Source organism: Symphalangus syndactylus, chromosome Y, assembly GCF_028878055.3.
Source record: "Symphalangus syndactylus isolate Jambi chromosome Y, NHGRI_mSymSyn1-v2.1_pri, whole genome shotgun sequence".
Taxonomy (NCBI): Eukaryota; Metazoa; Chordata; class Mammalia; order Primates; family Hylobatidae; genus Symphalangus; species Symphalangus syndactylus.
This window is the reverse complement of record NC_072448.2, coordinates 27,545,188-27,569,244: the sequence shown is the minus strand read 5'-3', so window position 1 is coordinate 27,569,244 and position 24,057 is coordinate 27,545,188. Positions and strand designations below refer to the sequence as shown.

The following is a 24,057-nucleotide window of genomic DNA, read 5'->3' as shown; positions in this document are numbered from 1 at the left end:
CAGCTGACTGACACTTACGGAAAACAGAAAAAACCTATGTTGAAATATTGGGGGTGGGTTCCCCCGATGTTATTTTCGTTTTTTTTTGATACAGGGTCTCGCTTTGTCGCCCAGGCTGGATGGAGTGTGGTGGTACAATCTCAGCTAACTACAACCTCTGCCTTTCATGCTCAAACCATCTTCCCGCCTCAGCCTCCTGAGTAGCTGAGACTACAGGCATGCACCACCACGCCCAAATATTTTTTGTATTCTTAGTAGAGACGGGGTTTCGCCATGTTTCTCAGGCCAGTCTTGAACTCCTGAGCTGAAGCAATTCTCCCATCTTGGCCTCCCAAAGCGCTGGGATTACAGGTGTGAGCCACTGCGCCTGGCCTAATTTTAATTATTATATATTACATGCATCACTGAAAAATCATTAAAGGTTCTAAGGAATAATACTTACATGAAATGTTTGCATGAATGTGTAAAATAAAAGTAAGATGAATTTACTAACTGTTAAGCTATTTTTGTTAGTGTCATCTAACATTTTAGGTAATGAATGATTTTCCCTTTCATTAAAATCACTTTCACTTCTATATGACTACATAATTCTGATTTTTCCAGGTTATAAAAGTCTTGATTTCCATTTAATTAAATATGCTTTATCCTTTTATGATTCAACCCACTCCTCCATTCTCAAAATAATTTGGTAATTAGCAATACACTTTCCCCACAGTTTCAGGAATTTGTCTCTTCCATTTCCCATTGCTGATATCGTAACCCTCTTCTCCTCTTGCTTTCTTTCCCTATTTGATTTCTGAAACACCCATCTCCACACACCAAAAATATTTGTATAGTTTTCCTCCTTTCCATTGTCTTCCTTGGTTTACCTGGAGTCTCTTAATTAGCAAAAACTTCTTTGAACTTGCCTCTTTCTTAGAAGAAAACACTATTCCTTTGACCTGCAAAATTTCAATTACTTGGGATTTACAGACATATATCTGCAATACTGGTATTGTATTTCCTTCCAAGTATTTATTAAATATCCACTAGATGCCTTTGTCATAAAGACATGAGCTAAATTAAATATACATCTTTTTAATAATATATAACTTTAGAATTTTTAGGCATAAAAGTCTTGCTGGTCTGCTGTATTAATTCTTCCTGCAGGCATGGTCAGTTTTCTCTGGAATGCTTACACTAGGGAGGCCCCTCACTAGCTGCCAGGCTGTGAACTTTCAAATATTCAAAGTAGCCTCTGGGCCGGGTGGGCATGGTAGCTCACCCCTGTAATCTCAGTACTGTGGGAGGCCAAGGCAGGCGGCTCACTTGAGGTCAGGAGTTTTAGACCAGCCTGGCTAACATGGTGAAACCTCATCTCTACTAAAAATACAAAAATTAGCCAGGTGTGGTGGTGCATACCTGTAATCCCAGCTACTCGGGAGGCTGAGGCAGGAGAATTGCTTGAACCTGGGAGGTGGAGGTTGCAGTGAGCCAAAATCATGACACTGCACTCCAGCCTGGGAAACAGAGCGAGACTCCTCCTCAATAAAGTAGCCTCTGGCTGAGTAACTAGATTTCCCCTCTACGGCATTTTAGGTATGTAGGCAATTATTGATTGTATACTTTTAAAATACACAAGAGAAAGTTATAGAAAACCACCGTGTCAAGTACTGGGCAAGTACCATAGAAGATTTAAAAACAAGAGGAATACAATGACAATTAGGATTTATTAAACATTCTCTACTTATATACTGTCATAGCAGATTATATTATTAATAGTTATTCTTTTGAAGTCACACCTTAAGAATGGAAGAGGAAGGGAAGAGTTCATAATAGAGCCTGAAGTTGTATTCTCAAAACCCAGAGGATGACTTTCTCACGCATTTGCTCTTCTCTATTAAGTGAGGCCTGGTAACCCCAACTGCTGAATCAATCCTATCATGTAGTTCCTACCCAAAACACCTGCTCCTTTGAAAATAAAGATCAATTACATGCCAATTTCTTTAATTTCAAAATTCACTCTCATCTCTACTGTATTTCTTAAGGTAGCAGTTTGACTCTCTTAAAAGTTCTCCCACATATCTCACTTTTGAGAATGACCTTCTTCTTGTTCCACAATTTCCAATTATTATCCAGATTTATGTTATTACCTTTCTTTACACAGCTAAAGAGATTCTTACGTTTTGGGAAAGTTGGTAGAGGTATGAAAATGAATAGATATCAACTTAAGACAGATATCTAAAGCTAAAGGATAAAGAGAGTATGTGGTAAAGATGTAGAGAAGCAAGAGAGAGAAGTGGGAAATGAGGAGTGAGTTAGGGAGAGGAAGGAATGTGTCTCAACATGAAAACACTGAGGATTATTTTGATGCCCTTTCTGTTCCTTACCTACTAACATCTCTAGTCCTATTACACTATTTCTTCATGATTTCCTCTCGGCTGCTGCTCTTCTAATTCATTAGTAAGAGATCCTCTTTACTAGTCCTCGTCCTCTAATCAGGATGGCCTAAATGTCCTGTTCCCATAGGCTTTCTGTCTCTTTTTCAGCAGGTGTGCAAGACAAAATTTAGGCATTTTTTTCTCACCTGGTAGGAAGATTGATTTTGTTTGCTATGTTCCAGTACACAAAATGTGCCCTACTCACCAGCTACCAGGCTGTGCAACTTTTAACATTCAAATTATAGCTTTTGACTCAAAAACTAGCCTTCCCTTATATAGTTTTCACAAGTTTTTTAGATTGAGTCTCCTCTATTTCACTTTCCATAGTTATTTCAGTATTAAACCTCAATAGAAAGTATAATGATAAAGAGACTAATTTTCCTATGTATCCCTAGACACACAAATTATTTTGTAACTTTTGCTCATAACTTCAAAACAATGGAGAAAGAATCATCTACATATAATGCCTACTTCATTGCTAGAGTGACGATATAAATTTAAATTAGCTACATTTATAGAAGGCAAAAAGAAAATGTGTCCAACTCTTACTTAGGGAAAGAAAATCTTATGCTATTTCCATCATTGCTTGCACTTACCTTATCAACGTATTTCTTAGAATTGTAAAATAACAATGTTCACCATGTTCAACTGTAAGAAAAATATAGACCACATATGTTTCCACTAAGCCCAGTCTTTTCAAAAAATATTTCACTGGAACTTGGGGGGGGTAAAAACAAGGAAGGGAAATGCAAAACAGCTTACATCAATTATTTGACATTTAACACAAACATACTACTCAACGTAAGGGCAGGACAGAGAAGTGCACTGTATTATTGCCTTATTGTAGTTTAATCCTCAGAAGTAGATACATAAACGTAACAAATGAGCTCTCCGGAAGCAACTTTGAAATTCTATAAGGGGAAACCATTTATTTTCTCATTATTGGTAAAAAATATATTTATTCTATCATATATTTAAAAAATTCAGTGGTGTAAGTGAAGGGAGAATCACTTTAGAAAAAACCTTAAGGTAACCAAAATGAAAAAGGGAGCCAAGAACTTTAAGGTTCTTTACTTTATTTTTAAGGAATATATCACAAATACAAATATTACTTGAGAGTAGAGGGGTAAACTACAAAAGAGAGATGGAAATCAATTTCTCCGTTGCCTATTTTTAAGCAGTATGTAAGTTCTCAAGCCTCAGCTCTGCAACTGAAATTTGCCTGGGCATGGCAGAGGGAGCTGGGAACAAGGTACAGGGGTCACTGGTGGGAAAATTGCCAGTAAGGACAGTAACCTGAAACAATATCCTAAAAATTAAAGAACTATTCAAAATAAACCAGGGGCAGTGGTGTGTGCCTATAGTGACGTGATAAGGGAGGAGCATGACGTGGGAAGATCACTTTGAGCTCAGGAGTTTGAGGCCAGTTGGGCAACATAGCAAGACCCTGTCTCTTAAGAAAAAAACAAAAAATGTTCAAAGATAATAGCAACAAACATAAAACAATCATGTCTCAGTTTTGGTTTCAGCTTACTGTAACGCAGAAGATTAAATATCAGATTAAACAAATACAATAAACCTATTGCCAAGAGGAAGGACTTCTGAGGCTTGGTGATATAACTAAGATTTTATTGGTATTTAAAACTCCTTACTTAACACTTAATAATTTAAGATAGCAAGGTAAGAAACAAAAAACTCCTTACAAAACTAGTAAAGAAGATCCCTTACTAATGAAATTTTTTTACTCTAAATATGCGATGTCAAAAAGGGCAACTTTTGCAATGAGGAAAGGAGACTGTGAATGTTTTAACTGGGCTTATACATTTTTAAAATAATTCTTGAGGGTCCATCACCCATCTGACATTCCGATAAAAGTGACTGGCCTTCTCTCCAAAATGTTTGATTCCAGGAGGTTCATTAGATTCCCTGGGAGCAAACTTTGGGACCCAGGTAAAGAACCCGTGAATTTTAGGTATGTTTTCAAATAAGAAAACAGAAATAGACTTAATGAGGAGGCAGGGATGCCAACCTGGCTGGGGCAAGTGGATTATCTCTTATTTGAAATGCTTGGGACCAGAAGTGTTTTGAATTTTTTTGGAATTCTGGAATATCCGTGTTACACTTACTGGTTGAGCATCCTTAATCCAAAAATCCAAAATTCAAAATGCTCCAGTGAGCGTTTCCTTTGAGCGGCATGCCAGTGCTCAAAACGTTTTAGATTTTGGAGCAATTCACATTTTGAATTTTCTCTTTAAGAATGTTCAACCTAGGCAGGGTGCGGTGGCTCACGCCTGTAATCCCAGCACTTTGGGAGGCTGAGGCAGGCGGATCATAAGGTCAGGAGTTTGAGACCAACCTGGCCAATATGGTGAGACCCTGTCTCTACTACAAAAACCAAAATTATCCAGGTGTGGTGGTGCACGCCTATAGTCCCAGCTACTTGGGAGGCTGAGGCAGAAGTATCATTTGAACTCGGGAGGCAGAGGTTGCAGTGAGCTGAGATCATGCCACTGCACTCCAGCCTCTGTGACAGAGTGAGACTCCATCTCAAAAAAAAAAAGTTCAACCTATTTAGGACTTAACACACACTTACCTGACTTAGTAGGATATAGGTTTGAAAAATATGAATATACTTAAGAGGAAAATTAGACTATAAGAACCTGAAATTAATACTGTCCTTGAAATCTAGGCTATATCAATACAGTATGCGTACCATACTACTTACTATAAATACAAATTTTTAATCACAGTCTTGAGGTCTTATAGAAAGTCATTCACTGAAGAAAACCTTACCTTTAGCAACACTCCAAGGATACAGACTTCCTCTGACCCTTTTGCCATTAACTTCAATGATAGTATTACCACCCACCACAGCAAGGGGTAAACGGTACTATAAAACAAAGTATTCTTGTTCAAATACATCTCTGTAGTCCTCATAAATTCAAGAATAAAAAAAGTTACATTACTCAACAGATTACCCAAAAAAATAATTTGATAGAAACTTTTGATAGATTCTGCATTAGTTTCTATAGGCCACTTAACGAATATTTAGTAAAATGACATCACATGATATTACTGACAAGGCAAAAAATAAATAAAATTAAATTTTCTCTTTTTTTTTTGAGATGGAGTCTTGCTCTTTCCCCCAGGCTGGAGTGCAGTGGCGCAATCTCAGCTCACTGCAAGCCCCGCCTCCCAGGTTCACGCCATTCTCCTGCCTCAGCCTCCCCAGCAGCTGGGACTACAGGTGGATGCTGCCATGCCTGGCTAATTTTATTTTTTATTATACTTTACGTTGTAGGGTACATGTACACAATGTGCAGGTTTGTTACATATGTATCCATGTGCCATGTTGTTTTGCTGCACCCATTAACTCGTCATTTAGCATTAGCTATATCTCCTAATGCTGTCCCTCCCCCCTCCCCCAACCCCACAACTGTCCCTGGAGTGTGATGTTCCCCTTCCTGTGTCCATGAGTTCTCATTGTTCAATTCCCACCTATGAGTGAGAACATGTGGTGTTTGGATTTTTGTCCTTGCGATAGTTTACTGAGAATGATGTTTTCCAGTTTCATCCATGTCCCTACAAAGGACATGAACTCATCATTTTTTATGGCTGCACAGTATTCCATGGTGTATATGTGCCACATTTTCTTAATCCACTCTATCGTTGTTGGACATTTGGGTTGATTCCAACTCTTTGCTATTGTGAATAGTGCCGCAATAAACATACGTGTGCATGTGTCTTTATAGCAGCATGATTTAGAGTCCTTTGGGTATATACCCAGTAATGGGATGGCTGGGTCAAATGGTATTTCTAGTTCTAGATCGCTGAGGAATCGCCACACTGACTTCCACAATTGTTGAACTAGTTTGCAGTTCCACCAACAGTGTAAAAGTGTTCCTTTCTCCACATCCTCCCCAGCACCTGTTGTTTCCTGATTTTTTAATGATGGCCATTCTATCTGGTTGAGATGGTATCTCACTGTGGTTTTGATTTGCATTTCTCTGATGGCCAGTGATGATGAGCATTTCTTCATGTGTTTTTTGGCTGCATAAATGTCTTCTTTTGAGAAGTGTCTGTTCATGTCCTTTGCCCACTTTTTGATGGGGTTGTTTGTTTTTTTCTTGTAAATTTGTTTGAGTTCATTGTAAATTCTGGATGTTAGCCCTTTGTCAGATGAGTAGGTTGCAAAAATTTTATTCCATTCTGTAGGTTGCCTGTTCACTCTGATGGTAGTTTCTTTTGCTGTGCAGAAGCTCTTTAGTTTAATTAGATCCCATTTGTCAATTTTGGCGTTTGTTGCCATTGCTTTTGGTGTTTTAGAAATGAAGTCCTTGCCCAGGCCTATGTCCTGAATGGTATTGCCTAGGTTTTCTTGTAGGATTTTAATGGTTTTAGATCTAATATTTAAGTCTTTAATCCATCTGGAATTAATTTTTGTATAACGTGTAAGGAAGGGATCCAGTTTCAGCTTTCTACATATGGCTAGCCAGTTTTCCCAGCACCATTTATTAAATAGGGAATCCTTTCCCCATTTCTTGTTTTTGTCAGGTTTGTCAAAGTTCAGATAGTTGCAGATATGTGGCATCATTTCTGAGGGCTCTGTTCTGTTCCATTGATCTATGTCTCTGTTGTGGTACCAGTACCATGCTGTTTTGGTTACTGTAGCCTTGTAGTATAGTTTGAAGTCAGGTAGCTTGATGGCTCCAGCTTTGTTCTTTTGGCTTAGGATTGACTTGTCAATGCAGGTTGTTTTTTGGTTCCATATGAAATTTAAAGTAGTTTTACCTATTCTGTGAAGAAAGTCATTGGTAGCTTGATGGGGATGGCACTGAATCTATAAATTACCTTGAGTAGTATGGCCATTCTCACAATATTGATTCTTCCTATCCGTGAGCATGGAATGTTCTTCCATTTGTTTGTGTCCTCTTTTATTTCATTGAGCAGTGGTTTGTAGTTCTCCTTGAAGAGGTCCTTCACATCCCTTGTAAGTTGGATTCCTAGGTATTTTATTCTCTTTGAAGCAATTGTGAATGGGAGTTCACTCATGATTTGGCTCTCTGTTTGTCTGTTATTGGTGTACAAGAATGCTTTTGATTTTTGTACATTGATTTTGTATCCTGAGACTTTGCTGAAGTTGCTAATCAGCTTAAGGAGATTTTGGGGTGAGACAACGGGGTTTTCTAGATATACAATCATGTCATCTGCAAACAGGGACAATTTGACTCCCTCTTTTCCTAATTGAATACCCTTTATTTCCTTCTCCTGTCTGATTGCTCTGGCCATTACTTCCAGCACTATGTTGAATAGGAGTGGTGAGATAGGGCATCCCTGTCTTGTGCCAGTTTTCGGGGGGAATGCTTCCAGTTTTTCCCATTCAGTATGATATTGGCTGTGGGTTTGTCATAGATAGCTCTTATTATTTTGAGATACATCCCATCAATACCTAATTTATTGAGAGTTTTTAGCATGAAGGTTGTTGAATTTTGCCAAAGGCCTTTTCTGCATCTATTGAGATAATCATGTGGTTTTTGTCTTTGGTTCTGTTTATATGCTGGGTTACATTTATTGATTTGCATATGTTGAACCAGGCTTGCATCCCAGGGATGAAGCCCACTTGATTATGGTGGATAAGCTTTTTGATGTGCTGCTGGATTTGGTTTGCCAGTATTTTATTGAGGATTTTTGCATCAATGTTCATCAAGGATATTGGTCTGAAATTCTCTTTTTCGGTTATGTCTCTGCCAGGCTTTGGTATCAGGACAATGCTAGCCTCATAAAATGTGTTAGGGAGGATTCCCTCTTTTTCTATCGATTGGAATAGTTTCAGAAGGAATGGTACCAGTTCCTCCTTGTACCTCTGGTAGAATTCGGCTGTGAATCTATGGCCGAATTGACTCTTTTTGGTTGGTAATCTATTGATTATTGCCACAATTTCAGAACCTGTTATTGGTCTATTCAGAGATTCAACTTCTTCATGGTTTAGTCTTGGGAGGGTGTATTTGTCGAGGAATTTATCCATTTCTTCTAGATTTTCTAGTTTATTTGCATAGAGTTGTTTGTAGTATTCTGTGATGGTAGATTGTATTTCTGTGGGATCGGTGGTGATATCCCCTTTTTCATTTTGTATTGCATCCATTTGATTCTTCTCTCTTTTCTTCTTTATGAGTCTTGCTAGTGGTCTATCAATTTTGTTGATCGTTACAAAAAACCAGCTCCTGGATTGATTAATTTTTTGAAGGGTTTTTTCTGTCTCTATTTCCTTCAGTTCTGCTCTGATTTTAGTTATTTCTAGCCTTCTGCTAGCTTTTGAATGTGTTTGCTCTTGCTTTTCTAATTCTTTTAATTGTGATGTTAGGGTGTCAATTTTGGATCTTTCCTGCTTTCTCTTGTGGGCATTTAGTGCTATAAATTTCCCTCTACACACTGCTTTGAACGTGTCCCAGAGATTCTGGTATGTTATGTCTTTGTTCTCATTGGTTTCAAAGAACATCTTTATTTCTGCCTTCATTTCATTACGTACCCAATAGTCATTCAGGAGCAGGTTGTTCAGTTTCCATGTAGTTCAGCGGTTTTGAGTGAGTTTCTGAATCCTGGGTTCTAGTTTGATTGCACTGTGATTTGAGAGACAGTTTGTTATAATTTCTCTTCTTTTACATTTGCTGAGGAGAGCTTTACTTCCAACTATGTGGCCAATTTTGGAATAGGTGTGGTGTGGTGCTGAAAAGAATGTATATTCTGTTGATTTGGGGTGGAGAGTTCTGTAGATGTCTATTAGTTCCACTTTGTGGAGAGCTGAGTTCAATTCCTGGATATCCTTGAAAACTTTCTGTCTCGTTGATCTGTCTAATGTTGACAGTGGGGTGTTAAAATCTCCTATTATTATTGTGTGGGAGTTTAAGTCCCTTTGTAGGTCACTCAGGACTTGCTTAATGAATCTGGGTGCTCCTGTGTTGGGTGCATATATATTTAGGATAGTTAGCTCTTCTTGTTGAATTGATCCCTTTACCATTATGTAATGGCCTTCTTTGTCTCTTTTGATCTTTGTTGGTTTAAAGTCTATTATATCAGAGACTAGGATTGCAACCCCTGCCTTTTTTTGTTTTCCATTTGCCTGATAGATCTTCCTCGATCCCTTTATTTTGAGTCTATCTGTGTCTCTGCACGTGAGATGCGTTTCCTGAATACAGCACACTGATGGGTCTTGACTCCTTATCCAGTTTGCCAGTCTGTGTCTTTTAATTGGAGCATTTAGCCCATTTACATTTAAAGTTAATATTGTTATGTGTGAATTTGATCCTATCATTATGATGTTAGTTAGTTATTTTGCTCATTAGTTGATGCAGTCTCTTCCTAGCCTCGATGGTCTTTACAATTTGGCAGGTTTTTGCAGTGGCTGGTACTGGTTGTTCCTTTCCATGTTTAGTGCTTCCTTCAGGAGCTCTTTTAGGGCAGGCCTGGTGGTGACAAAATCACTCAGCGTTTGCTTGTCTGTAAAGTATTTTATTTCTCCTTCACTTATGAAGCTTAGTTTGGCTGGATATGAAATTCTGGGTTGAAAATTCTTTTTTTTGAGATGGAGTCTTGCTCTGTCACCCAGGCTGGAGTGCAGTGGCGCAATCTCGGCTCACTGCAAGCTCCGCCTCCCGGGTTCACGCCATTCTCCTGCCTCAGCCTCTCTGAGTAGCTGAGACTACAGGCGCCCGCTACCACGCCCGGCTAATTTTTTTGTATTTTTAGTAGAGACGGTGTTTCACCGTGGTGTTGATCCCCTGACCTCGTGATCCACCCGCCTCAGCCTCCCAAAGTGCTGGGATTACAGGCGTGAGCCACCGCGCCCGGCTGAAAATTCTTTTCTTTGAGAATGTTGAATAGCGGCCCCCACTCTCTTCTGGCTTGTAGAGTTTTTGCCGAGAGATCAGCTGTTAGTCTGATGGGCTTCCCTTTGTGGGTAACCCGACCTTTCTCTCTGGCTGCCCTTAACATTTTTTCCTTCATTTCAAATTTGGTGAATCTGAAAATTATGTGTCTTGGAGTTGCTCTTCTCGAGGAGTATCTTTGTGGCATTCTCTGTATTTCCTGAATCTGAATGTTGGCCTGCCTTGCTAGATTGGGGAAGATCTCCTGGATAATATCTTGCAGAGTGTTTTCCAACTTGATTCCATTCTCCACGTCATTTTCAGGTTCACCAATCAGATGTAGGTTTGGTGTTTTCACATTGTCCCAAATTTCTTGGATGCTTTGTTCATTTCTTTTTATTCTTTTTTCTCTAAACTTCCCTTCTCGCTTCATTTCATTCGTTTCATCTTCCAGTTGATCGCATCTGGTACTGAGGCTTCTGCAATCTTCGCGTAATTCTCGAAACTTGGCTTTCAGCTCCATCAGCTCCTTTAAGCCCTTCTCTCCATTTGTTACTCTAGTTATCCATTCTTCTAACTTTTTTTCAAAGTTTTTAACTTCTTTGCTATTGTTTTGAATTTCCTCCCGTAGCTCAGAGTAGTTTGATCATCTGGAGTCTTCTTCTCTCAACTCATCAAAGTCATCTTCCATCCAGCTTTGTTCCGTTGCTGGTGAGGAACTACATTCCTTTGGAGGAGGAGAGGTGCTCTGCTTTTTAGAGTTTCCAGTTTTTCTGCTCTGTTTTTTCCCCATCTTTGTGGTTTTATCTACTTTTGGTCTTTGATGATGGTGATGTACACATGGGTTTTTGGTGTGGATGTCCTTTCTCTTTGTTAGTTTTCCTTCTACCAGACAGGACACTCAACTGCAGGTCTGTTGGAGTTTACTAGAGGTCCACTCCAGTCCCTGTTTGGCTGAGTGTCAGCAGCAGTAGCTGCAGAACAGCGGATTATCATGAGACCACAAGTTCAGCTGTCTGATAGTTCCTCTGGAAGTTTTGTCTCAGAGGAGTACCTGGCCGAGTGAGGTGTCAATCTGTCCCTACTGAGGCGGTGCCTCCCAGTTAGGCTGCTCAGGGGTGAGAGACCCACTTTAGGAGGCAGTCTGTCCATTCTCAGATCTCCAGCTGCATGCTGGGAGAACCACTACTCTCTTCAAAGCTGTCAGTCAGACAGGGACTTTTAAGTCTTTGGAGGTTCCTGCTGACTTTTTGTTTGTCTGCACCCTGCCCCCAGAGGTGGAGCCTACAGAGGCAGGCAGGCCTCCTTGAGCTGTGGTGGTCCTCCACCCAGTTCGAGCTTCCTGGCTGCTTTGTTTACCTTAACAAGCCTAGGCAATGGAGGTCGCCCCTCCCCCAGCCTTGCTGCCGCCTTGCAGCTTGATCTCAGACTGCTGTGCTAGCAATCAGCGAGATTCCATGGGCATAGGACCCTCCGAGCCAGGTGCGGGACACAATCTCCTAGTGTGCCGTTTGCCAGGCCCGTTGGAGAAGTGCAGTATTAGGGTGGGACTGACCCGATATTCCAGGTGCCGTCTGTTACCCCTTTCTTTGACTAGGAAAGGGAACTCCCTGACCCCTTCCACTTCCCGAGTGAGGCAATGCCTCACCCTGCTTCAGCTCGTGCACAGTGTGCTTCACCAACTCTCCTGCACCCACTGTTTGGCACTCCCTAGTGAGACAAAACCGGTACCTCAAACAGAAATGCAGAAATCACCCATCTTCTGTGTTGCTCATGCTGGGAGCTGTAGACCGGAGCTGTTCCTATTTGGCCATCTTGGCTCCACCCCCTCGGTAAAACATTTTGACAAGGGAAAGGCAAAATGTTTAAGTAATTATGACAATGCTTTTGTTTTCTCGTTTTAATGTTAAGTTTACTGTTTAAAAAGCGGGTCTGCACAAATGGTTTAAGTGTGTGAAGTACATGCTTGGTATTGGTTATGAAAGAGTGTCTTTAAGCTATGTGAATTTGTTTGGAAGTCCAGAAGTTTTTTATGACATAACAATTGACAGCCATGACCTGGTAACATAAATTGGGCATCCAGACTCTACCTACAGTTGTAGAGTAGTGAAGGAAATATTTCCTACATATAAAACTGGAAGATTGGAAGAGGAAATAGAGATTCTTTTATTCACTTATTGCTATAAAATAGGTTGGTGCAAAAGTAATTGTGGTTTTGCTATTACTTTTAATGACATGCAAGAAAATTCCGTTTTCATCAAATTAAAACAAGAAGTCAGATTTAATTATGACTTCCATTTTTACTATCATTCTATGACTCTTAATCTGCAGCAAGACTTTCTTTCTAGCTCTCATAGCATTTGTTCACAGTCTAGTCTTTTTTCTTGTCAGTCTCACCACCTAACCTGTCAGCTTCTTTATGTCAGGGACTTTCTTATTTCTCTTTGAGTGCTAAGAAGAAAAACACTGTTTTTAAACATGTTGGTGCTCTATACATGCTTTTTATAAATAACTTAAAAAATAAAGATAGCATAGATGTAACAGAATTTAGAGTGGACTAGAAACTAGGTTACTTATAAGTTCAAGTATTTTACATAATTACATTTTATATGAATTTTTTCCTTAGGCCTTTCTTTCTTTACGGTAGTTCTGCCAGTTACTCATATGCTACATACCTTGTAAAGCGTATAACTCATATCTTCTTTTTCTATTGAACTGAGGCATTTTTTTCTCCCTGAAGTGTGTTCATTGAATAGAAAAACTGAATATCATCCCAGAACTTTGGGAGGCCAAGGCGGGTGGATCACGAGGTCAGGAGATCGAGACCACGGTGAAACCCCGTCTCTGCTAAAAATACAAAAAATTAGCCAGGCACGGTGGCGGGTGCCTGTAGTCCCAGCTACTCTGGAGGCTAAGGCAGGAGAATGGTATGAACCAGGGAGGCGGAGCTGGCAGTGAGCCAAGATTGCACCACTGCACTCCAGCCTGGGCGACAGAGTGAGATTCTCTCTCAAAAAAAAAAAAAGAAGAAAAACTAAATATCATATATTAATCAATAGATGTTATATGCAGGATATTATTTCATAGTATAATATTTCATAGTGAGAGAGAGTTCGCTAAGCTATAATACACAATATTGCCAACTTAACCTTATATCAAATAAGCAAACAAGCATAGGCATCCAAAGGCTTTGGGTGGGTTTCTATGCTCTTTGAAAAGAAATGCCCTCAAGATTAATGTTCTATGAAATTGGAACTTAGATCGATCTCCTAGAGTGAAAGTAGATAATCAAAAATGTACTTTCGATTATAAGGCTCATTATGTTATATTCTGTATACAAGCAAGTACACATGGGTGCAACTGGGTAAGTTTTGACGTATGTGTGCACCTACGCAACCACAAATCATTCCCCAAAGTTGCCTGGTGTCCCTGGTTCCCTGGTGCACCTCTTGTCTTTCCCAGTCCCCCTCCCCAGGCAACCACTTATCCGTCTTCTGTCACTTTTGAATAGTTTTCATTTTCAATAGTTTTATATAAATAAAATCATATGTTATATATTCCTTTTTTTTAGTCTGGCTTCTTTCACTAAGCATAATTATTTTACAATTCACCCATGCTTTTTATGTATTTTTTTTTCAAGATTCACTCATGCTTCCTTCACTAAGTATAATTATTTTGAGATTTATTCATGTTTTTCATATTTCATTAGCTCATTTCTTCTTATTGCTAAGTTTTATTTTATTGTGTAGATATACCACAGTTTGTTCATCCTTTTACCTCTTTATGGACATTTGAGCTGTTTCCAGTTTTTGGCTATTAAAATAAAGCTGCTCTGAACTTCATATATAAGTCTTTGTTGGAAGTTTACTTTCTTTTCTCTTGAATAAAACATCTAGGATTTGGATGGCTGGATCATACAGTGCATGTTTTCTAAACAATTGATTTATTCATTATTTGTTGGTTTATTCATTAACGTCCTCCACCCATCCACCAACTACCACAATATTTGCCGTTCTAACAGGAGGATAGTGGTATCTCATTGTGGTTTTAATTTGCATTTTCCTCATGACTAATGATGTTGAGTGTGTTTTCATGTGCTTTTTCACCATCTGTGTTAGTTTCCTTTGACTGGTGTCATAAACTATCTCAAATTTGGTGGCTTTAAAACAGAAAGTTATTCTCTCACAGTTGTGGAGCCTAGCTGCCTAAAATCCGTTTGCCCGAGTCAAAATCGAAGTGCTGGCAGGGCTGTGCTCCCTCCAGAGGCTGTAGGGGAGAATCCAATTCCTTGCTCTTCTCAGCATTCAGTGCAACATTCCTTGTATTCCTTGGTTTATGGCCTCTCCCTCCATTGTCAAGGCCAGCGGTGAAGCACCAATTCTCTCTGACTCTGCTTTTCTCACATGGCCTTCCTGTCTTCTTGGAGTCAAAGCATCCTGTGTCTGCCTCTTATAAAGAACATATGATTGCATTTAGGCCCCATTTGGTTAATCCAGGATAATCTCCCGATCTCAAATTCTTTAGTCACACCTGCAAAGACCTTTTTAAATTTTTATTTTGCCAAATAGGGTAGCTTTCACAGGTTCCAGAGATAAAGATGTGGATAAATTTTGTGAAGCCATTTTTCAACCTAACATGTCATTTATTATTTCTTCTTTGGTAAAGTGTACTTTCAAATCTTTGGCTAAATTTTTTGTTTGTTTTGTTTTCATCAGGTTGTTCTCTTTTAATTCTGTTTTGAGAGTTTTATAGATTCTGGATATAAGTTCTTTATAGGATATGTACTTTGCAAGTATATATTTGCACTCCCAGTTTGGCTTTTCCTGAACTATCTTAAAAGTGTTTTTTGAAGAGTAGATATTCTTAATTTTTTGAAAAAAATTTTATTTCAATAGCTTTTGGGGTAAAGTGTTTTTTTGTTAAATGGCTGAATTAGAGAGTGGTGAATTCTGAGATTTTAGTGTATCTATTATATAATTAGTGTACCTTGTACCTAATATGTAGGTTTTTATCCCTGGCCCCCTTTCTACCACTTCTGAGCCCCTAAAGTTCATTATCTCACTCCGTATGCCTTTTCATGCTCACAGCTTACCTCCAATTTATGCACAAGTACATAGTTTTTGGTTTTCCACTCCAGTGTTACTTCACTTAGAAGAATGGCCTCTAGCTCCATCCAAGTGGTTGCAAAATACATTATTTCATTCTTTTTTATGGCTGAGTAGTAGTCCATGATGTATATATACCACATTTTTCTTTATCCACTCATTAGTCAATGGGCACTTAGGTTGGTTCCACATCTTTGCAAATGTGAATTGTGCTGCTATAAATATAGGTATGAAAGTATCTTTTTCATATAATGACTTTTTTTCCTTTGGGTTGATACCCAGTGGTGGGATTGATGTGTTGAATGGTAGGTCTACTTTTGGTTCTTTAAGGAATCTCTATACTGTTTTTCATAGAGGCTGTACACATTTACATTCCCACCAGCAGTGTATAGGCATTCGTTTTTGCCCATATCCACACCAACACCTCTTGTTTTTTTTTTTTTTGACTTTTTATAGTGGCCATTCTTGCAGGAGTGAGGTGGTATCTCATTGTGGTTGTAAGTTGCATTTCCCTGATGCTTAGTGATGTTAAGCATTTTTTTCATAAGCTTATTTGCCGTTGGTATATCTTCTTTTGATAAATGTTTATTCATATCCTTTGCCCACTTTTTGAAATTGTTTTTTGCTTATTTGTTTGAGTTCCTTGTAGCTTCTGGACACTAGTCCTTTGTCAGATTCAGAGTCTGAAATTATTTTCTCCCATTCTGGTGGGTTTTCTGTTTACTCTGATTTTTATTTCTTTTGCTGTGTTTAACTAGGTCCTATTATTTTTATTTTTGTTGCATTCGCTTTTGAGGTCTTATTCATAAATTCTTTGCCTAGGCAGATGCCTAGAAGAGTTTTTCCAATGATGTCTTATAGAATTTTTATGATTTTAGGTCTTATATTTAAATATTTGGTCAATTTGAGTTTATTTTGTATAAGGAGACAGGGATCCAGTTTCATTTTCTATATGTGGCTTGCCAGTTTTCCCAGCACCATTTATTAAATAGGGTATTCATTCATCAGTTTATGTTTCATAGGCTTTGTTGAAGATAAGTTGGCTGTACATGCTTGACTTTATTTCTGGGCTCTCTATTCTGTTCCAGTGGTTTATATGCCTACTTATTTTTACCAGTACCATGCTGTTTTGGTAGCTATAGCCTCACAGTATAATTTGAAGTTGAGTAATGTGATGCCTCCATATTTGTTCTTTTAGCTTCTGTTTGCTTTGGCTATTTGGGCTCTTTTTTGGCTCCATATGAATTTTAGGATTGTTTTCTCTAGTTTTGTGAAAATAATGTTGGCATGTTAAGGGGAATTGCATTGAATCTGTAGATTGTTTTGGGCAGGATGGTCATTGTCACAGTATTGATTCTTCCAATCCATGAGCATGGGATGTATTTCCATTTGTTTGTGTCATCTATGATTTCCTTCATCAGTGTTTTGTAGTTCTCTTTGTAGAGATCTTTCAACTCCTTGGTTAAGTCTATTCCTAGGTATTTTTTTTTTTTTTGAAGCTGTTATAAAAGGGATTGAGTTTTTTATTTGATTCTCAGCTTGGTCGATGTTGGTGTATAGCAGTACTACCGATGTGTGTAATTGATTTTGTAACCTGAGAGTTTACTGAATTTGTTTTTCAAATCTAGGAGTCTTTTGGAGGAGCCTTTAGGATTTTCTCAGTATATGATTATATCATCTGCAAACAGCAATAATTTGACTTCCTCTTTTCCAATTTGGATGCTCTTTATTTATTTCTCTTGCCTAATTGCTCTGGCTAGGGCTTCCAAAACTATGCTGAATAGGAGTGGTGTAAGTGGGAATTCTTGTTTTGTTACTGTTCTCGGGGAGAATGGTTTCAAGTTTTCCCCATTCAGTATGATGTTGGTTGTGGGATTGTCATATATGGCTTTTATTATTTTGAGATAAGTTCTATGCCTCATTTGTTGAGAGTTTTTATCATAAAGGGATGCTGAATTTTGCTGAATGATTTTTCTGCATCTATTTGAATTGCATCTATTGAAATGATCATGTGTTTTTTTTAATTTTAATTTTTATTTTTATTTTTTAATTTTTATTTTAATTTATTTTAAATCTGTTTATATGATGTATCTCATTTATTGACTTGCAGATGTTAAATCATCCCATCATTCCTGGGGTGAAACCCACTTGGTCATGATGCATAATCTTTTTGATGTAGTGTGGGATTCAGTTAGCTAGTATTTTGTTGAGAATTTCTGCATCTATGTTCATCAGGGATATTTATTTGTAATGTTCCTTTCTTGTTGTCCTTTCCTGATTTTGGTATAGGAGAATACTGGCCTGATAGAATGATTTAGGGAGGATTCTGTCTTTCTCAGGTTTTTGGGATAGTTTCTGTAGGAATTCTGCCAATTCTTCTTGCAATGTCTGGTAGAATTCAGCTGTGAATCCAACTGGTCCTGGGCATTTGTTGTTGTTGGCAATTTTGAAATTACTGATTCAGTCTTGCTGCTTGTTTTTGGTCTGTTCAGGGTTTCTATTTTTTCCTGATTTAATCTAGAAAGGTTGTATGTTTCCAAGAATTTATCTATTTCCTCTAGGCTTTCTAGTTTGTGTGCATAAAGATGTTCGTAGTAGAAATACAAAAATGATCTTTTGTATTTCTGTGGTGTCAATTGTAATGTCTCCAGTTTCATTTCTAATTGAGCTTACTTGGATCTTCTCTCCTTTTCTTGGTTAATCCAGCTAATGGTCTATCAATTTTGTTTATCTTTTCAAAGAACTGGCTTTATGTTGCATTGATCTTTTATATTGTGTGTGTTTGTTTGAATTTCATTTAGTTCTGCTCTGATCTTTGTTATTTCTATTTTTCTGCTAGATTTGGGTTTAGTTTGTTCTTGTTTCTCTAGTTCCTTGAGGTATGAACTTAAGTGGCCAATTTGGGCTCTTTCAGACTTTTTGATGTAGGTATTTTATGACATAAACTTTCCTCTCAGTGCTGCTTTTTTGGTATCAGAGAAGTTTTGAATTATTATTGTGCTAATATTATCACTAAATTGAAAGAATTTTTTATTTCTGTCTTGATTTCATTGTTAACCCAGAAATCATTCAGGATCAGATTATTTAATTTCCATATATTTGTATAGTTTTGAGGGTTCCTTTTGGAGTTGATTTCTAGTTTTATTCCACTATGGTCTGAGAAGATACTTGATGTGATTTTGATTTTTTAAAATTTATTAAGACTTGTTTTGTGGCCTGTCATGTGGTCTATCTTAGAGAATGTTCCATGTGCTGATGAGAAAAGTTTCTATTCTGTAGTTCTTGGGTAGAATGTTCTGTAAATATTTGTTAAGTCCATTTGTTCTAGAGTGTCATTTAAGTCCACTGTTTGTTGACTTTCTGTCTCAATGATCCGTCTACTGCTTCCAGTGGTATATGGAAGTCTCTCACTATTATTGTGTTGCTCTCTCATTTATTAGAGCTAATAATAATAGTTTTATTCATCTATGAGCTGCAGTGTTAGGTGTATATAAATTCAGGATTGTAGTATCTTCTTATTGGATTGATCCTTATATCATTTATATAATGACCTTTGTCTTTTTTTCACTGTTGTTGTTTTGAAGTTGTTTTGTCTAAGAATAGCTACTCCTGCTTGCTTTTGGTTTCCATTTGTGTGGAATATTTTTTCCACCCTTTACCTTGTGTTTTTGTTTGTTTGTTTGTTTTGAGATGGAGTCTCACTCTGTCGCCCAGGCTAGAATGCAGTGGTGCAATGTCGGTTTACTGCAAGCTCAGCCTCCTGGTTTCATGCCATTCTCCCTCCTCAGCCTCCCGAGTGGCTGGGACTACAGGCACCTACCACCACGCCAAGCTAATTTTGTTTTTGTATTTTTTTTTTTGAGATGGAGTTTCGCTTTTGTTGCCCAGGCTGGAGTGCAATGGCATGATCTTGGCTCACCGCAACCTCCGCCTCCCGGGTTCAAGAGGTTGTCCTGCCTCAGCCTCTCAAGTAGCTGGAATTACGCATGTGCCACCATTGCCAGCTAATTTTGTATTTTTAGTAAAGACGGAGTTTCTCCATGTTGGTCAGGTTGGTCTCGAACTCCCAACCTCAGGTGATCCACCTGCGGTCCCCCAAAAGACTGGGATTACAGGCATGAGCCCACCGTGCCGGGCTTGTTTTTGTATTTTTAGTAGAGATAGGGTTTCACCGTGTTAGCCAGGATGGTCTCGATCTCCTGACCTCGTGATCCACCCACCTCAGCCTCTGAAAGTGCTGGGATTACAGGTGTGAGCCACCGCGCCCAGCCATACCTTGAGTTTATATGAATCGTTCCATATTAGTTGAGTCTCAAAGACAGTAGATATTTGGTTTGTGATTTTATTTTTAATCCATTCTACCATTCTGCATCTTTTAAACAGAGCACTTAGGCCATTTTCGTTCCACATTAATATTGAGATGTGAGGTACTGTTCTCTTTGTCATGTTTATGTTATCTAGATAGCTCGTACTTTTTCTTGTGTTACTCTTTTATAGACCCTGTACGTTTTAAGCTTTCTAGAGGTTCTATTTTGGTGCATGTCAAGCTTTTATTTCAAGGTTTAGAATTCCTTTTAGCATTTCTTGTAATGCTGGTTTGGGTGTGATTAATTTCCTTAGCATTTACTTGTCTGAAAATAACTTTATAGCTCCCTCATTTGTGAAACTTAATTTTTCTAAATACAAAATTCTCAGCTGACAGTTATTCTGTTTAAAGATGCTGAAGATAAGAACTCGATCGTTTCTGCTTTGTAGGGTTTCTGTTGAGCAGTCTGCTGTTAGTCTAATAGGTTTTCCTTTATAGGTTACCATATGCTTTTGTCTGACTGCTTTTTATGTTGACTTTAGATAGTCTGATGACTATATGCTTCAGTGATTATCTTTTTGCAATTAATTTTTCATGAGTTCTTTGAGCTGCTTAGACTTGGATAGTCAAATCTCTACCGAGGCCTGGGAAGTTTTTCTCAATTATTCCCTCAAATGAGTCTTCTCTTCTTCCTCAGGAACACCTGTTATTCTTAAGTTTGGCTGTTTTACATATCTAATATTTATTGGAGATTTTGTTGATTTCCTTTGATTGATTTTTATTTTTGTCTGATTGGGTTAATTCAAATGCTTTGTCTCCAAACTCTGAAATTCTTTCTTCTACTTGTTCTAGTCTATTATGAAAACTTTCTACTTAATTTTATAATTCCCTAAGTGTGTCTTTTATTTTCAGAAGTTCTGATTAGTTTTTCTTTATGATATCTATATCTCTAGAAAATTTTTTATTCATACCCTGAACTGATTTTAAAATTTCTTTCTGTTTTTCACCTTTCTCTGGTATCTCCTTGAGTAGCTTAATAATCTTCTGAATTCTTTATCTTTTTTTTTTTTTTTTTTGCAATGGAGTCTTGCTCTGTCGCCCAGGCTAGAGTGCAGTGGTGTGATCTCGGCTCACTGCAACCTCTGCCTCCCAAGTTCAAAAGATTTTCCTGCCTCAGCCTCCCAAGTAGCTGGGATTACAGGAGTGTGCCACCATGCCTGTAATTTTTAGTGTTCTTAGTGTTATTTTGTATTTTTAGTGCTATTTCAAAGATTTCATCCTGGTTTAGATCCATTGTTGGGGAGCAAAAGCTAGTGTGATCTTTTTTGAGGTGTTATAGAACCCTGTTTTGTCATATTACCAGAGATACTTTTCTGGTTCCCTCTCATTTGTGTAGACTATTTCTTCTAATTATTCTTGAATTTATGTTTTATTTGACTGTGTTGTTTTTAATTTATTTTTCCACTTAAGGATGTGAATTTCATGCTTATAGTTAAATATAGGCTAATTTGATTCTTGGTGCATTCATGGCTGAAGACTCTGTACGAGTTCCTTGGTTATAGAGAGTCTTTGTATGACGGCTTTCTCATGTGCTTCTTGTAGTAGCAATGTGCTCAGTGTGTGGGCAAGTTCACTGTCTCCTATGAGGTTGGAAGGGTAGAGGTCTCTTGAAGCTTATCTCATAACCTGTGCTGTGTACTTATTTATTTATATATTATTCCCCCGTATTTTATTTACTGGTTTGATGGTTCAAGCTTCAGGCTAGCAGGGGAGGTATCCCTGGGTAGGAACTGGATGTGGCTACAGCAGGTGGGTAAATGCAATATTCAAGGATGAGCAGAGGTCTCAGCCTGGACAGAGGTGGCTGGAGGAGCTTTCAGTGAGTCACACCAAGCTCTTATCGGGGGGAAGAGTTGGAGCCACCTCAATTCCCCTACCAGGTCAGTAGGAAAGCTATCTATCTCTCAGGTATACTCCTGTCCTAGTGCTCTGGCTATTCAGATCAGAGAGGCACTTCTTTTCACCTGTAGGAATGTTGATGTTTCAAGTAGAGAGGAACTGGGACTCCATCTCTCATGGAAGCCTGAACCTGGAGCACGCTCCTTCTGCAGGGATGCAGTCATCCCGACATGTTCCAGAAAGGCTGCCTATAGTTGCACTCATGCCAAGCTCCCATGGGAGAATCCCCAGCTATGCCTACAGTGTTGTATGATGGGGGAAAAGATACTCTCTTCTCCAAGACCCTTCACACACACAAGGACTGTCTGACTGTTGGGTTAGAGCTGCAGTTTCCCTGCTGAGTCCAGCACTGCAACTGTACCTCTGCTGAAAGAAACTTCCTGCCAGCAGAAAGATCCATTGCTTAAGGCCTGCCATCCACATTCTTTTGTCCCATGGGGTGTTGCCTTGATGTTGTACACTCCCCCTTCCCCTAGTAGTGGGAGTCCCTGTGAGCCAGACTACTGTGAATGTTGTTTCTTCTCTGGGTCTAGCCACCCAATGAAATTGCCACACTCCAGGCTGGTGCTGGGGAATGTCTTCAAGGGATCCAGTGATGTGACCTGTCTTCAAGTCTCCCAGCATAGGTAACAGCACCAGCTCTAATGAAGGTGGCAGGAGACTGACACAGACTCTGTGAGATTCCTTGGTTGTATATAGCCTTAGTGTTTTGGCTTTCTTGAACACTGGTTATAGTGGTAAAGAACTGGTCATGTGGACAGACTCAGAACCTCCTGGTTAGCCTGAGTGATGCAAGCAGTGGTGATATTGAGGTGACACCATAGTCTTCTCCTTCTTGAGCACAGTGTTATTCTACCAGGAGATGCTGTAATGGACTTTTATTAGCCTTCAACCAGGAGATGGTGCTTGCAAAAGACTACCAGCTGTAATAGTAGCAGTGGGATTTTTGCTTGCCTTGTGTTGACTGGGATGAAGGGTACTCTGGTTTCTCAGGCAAAGGGTGGGGCCATATAGCTCCCAGAAATTTATATCCTCCTGGGACATAAAGGCAGGTGGCAGGGTAAAGCCAGGTGGGGGCTGAGTCAGGTGAGTTTGCACTCTGAGTCTCCACATGCAGGGCAAGTACAACCCCTCTGGGTGTTGGAGGATGGAGTTGGATTTCAGGTCAAATGTTCCAGAGGGGATTGTTGCTGCCTCTGTGCCACAGAAGGGTTTCTGCAGGGAGTGGGGAATAGCAGGTGTCAATAAGCCCCACACAGACCCCATGCATTCGGTGAGGCAGATCCACTCCTGCAGTGTTCCTCTGGCAGCACTGAGCTAATTTGCAAACAGCCTGAACTCAAAACTTGTAAATGCCCCAGGTCATAAGCATTCCCGTGAAGAGAACAACCTGGCTTTCAAGCCACGTCACTCCCAATGCATCCACAAAGCTGGGCACCCAGCTGCTGCACTCATAGCTGCAATCCACTTCTCACTTGCCTCCCACTGGCCCTGGCCAAGGGAGTTTGTGCCCACCAGAGGTTATATAACGAAACCCAACTGGGGGCTTCTTTCAACCTGAAACCACTGCCTGAACTATTTGGCTGACCTCCACAAGGTTCCCTGTGAGAAACAATATGGAATGGCTTCCCTTGGTTCATGCTGGAGCCTGGGAATGCATGCAACAGTCTTCCCACAGGTGCTCCTACTTTTATATTCCATGACCCTCCCCAGGTCAGTTCCTCCACTGAGTAAGGGTAAGGCCTTCTCCCTGTGGCCTGGACTTTCAGGCTCCCTGGTAGGGATACGTATCCTAGAGAAAATCTCTTCCCACTCATACTCTGGGGACTTGTAGCCCTTTACCTGACTCACAGTGTAGACTGTGGTGTAGGCTGCAGCCTGCTGTTTCCTTCAAAGAGTCTGTGGATTCCTTCAGCTTTCCTGTTTAGTTCCTGCATTGCTTCTTGAAAAAATGTTCACAATGTGACTATTTACATGCTATTCTGTTCTTCCAAATGAGAGAGGCATGCTAGCAATGACTCTAATCTGCCATTTGGTGCAAAAAAATGAAAGTTTTAATTTCAGTTAAGCGCAATTCATTAATTTTTTATGTGGATCATGCTTTTGGTGTTCTAAGAAATGTTTGACAACCCAAGATCATGAAGATTTTCTTCTCTGTTTTCTTCTGGAAATTTTATAGTTTTAGGTATTACATTTAGATTGATGATCCATTGTATGTTAGCTTTCATATGTGCTACTAGGTAGGGATCTAAGCTCATTTTCTTGCCTATGGATTTCCAATTGCTTGGACACCACTTGAAAAGCCTAACCTTTCAGCATTGAATTGCCTTTGCACTTTTGTGAAAAAAATATTTATGTGTGGGTCTATTTCTGGATGCTCTGTTCTGTTCCATTGATATGTCTAT

At 39.2% G+C, this 24,057-nt stretch overlaps 1 pseudogene; it reads right to left on the bottom strand.

Moving 5' to 3' along the window:
- Positions 1 to 24,057, bottom strand: part of LOC129476731 (septin-7-like) — a 172,681-nt pseudogene that overhangs the window by 72,624 nt on the left and 76,000 nt on the right.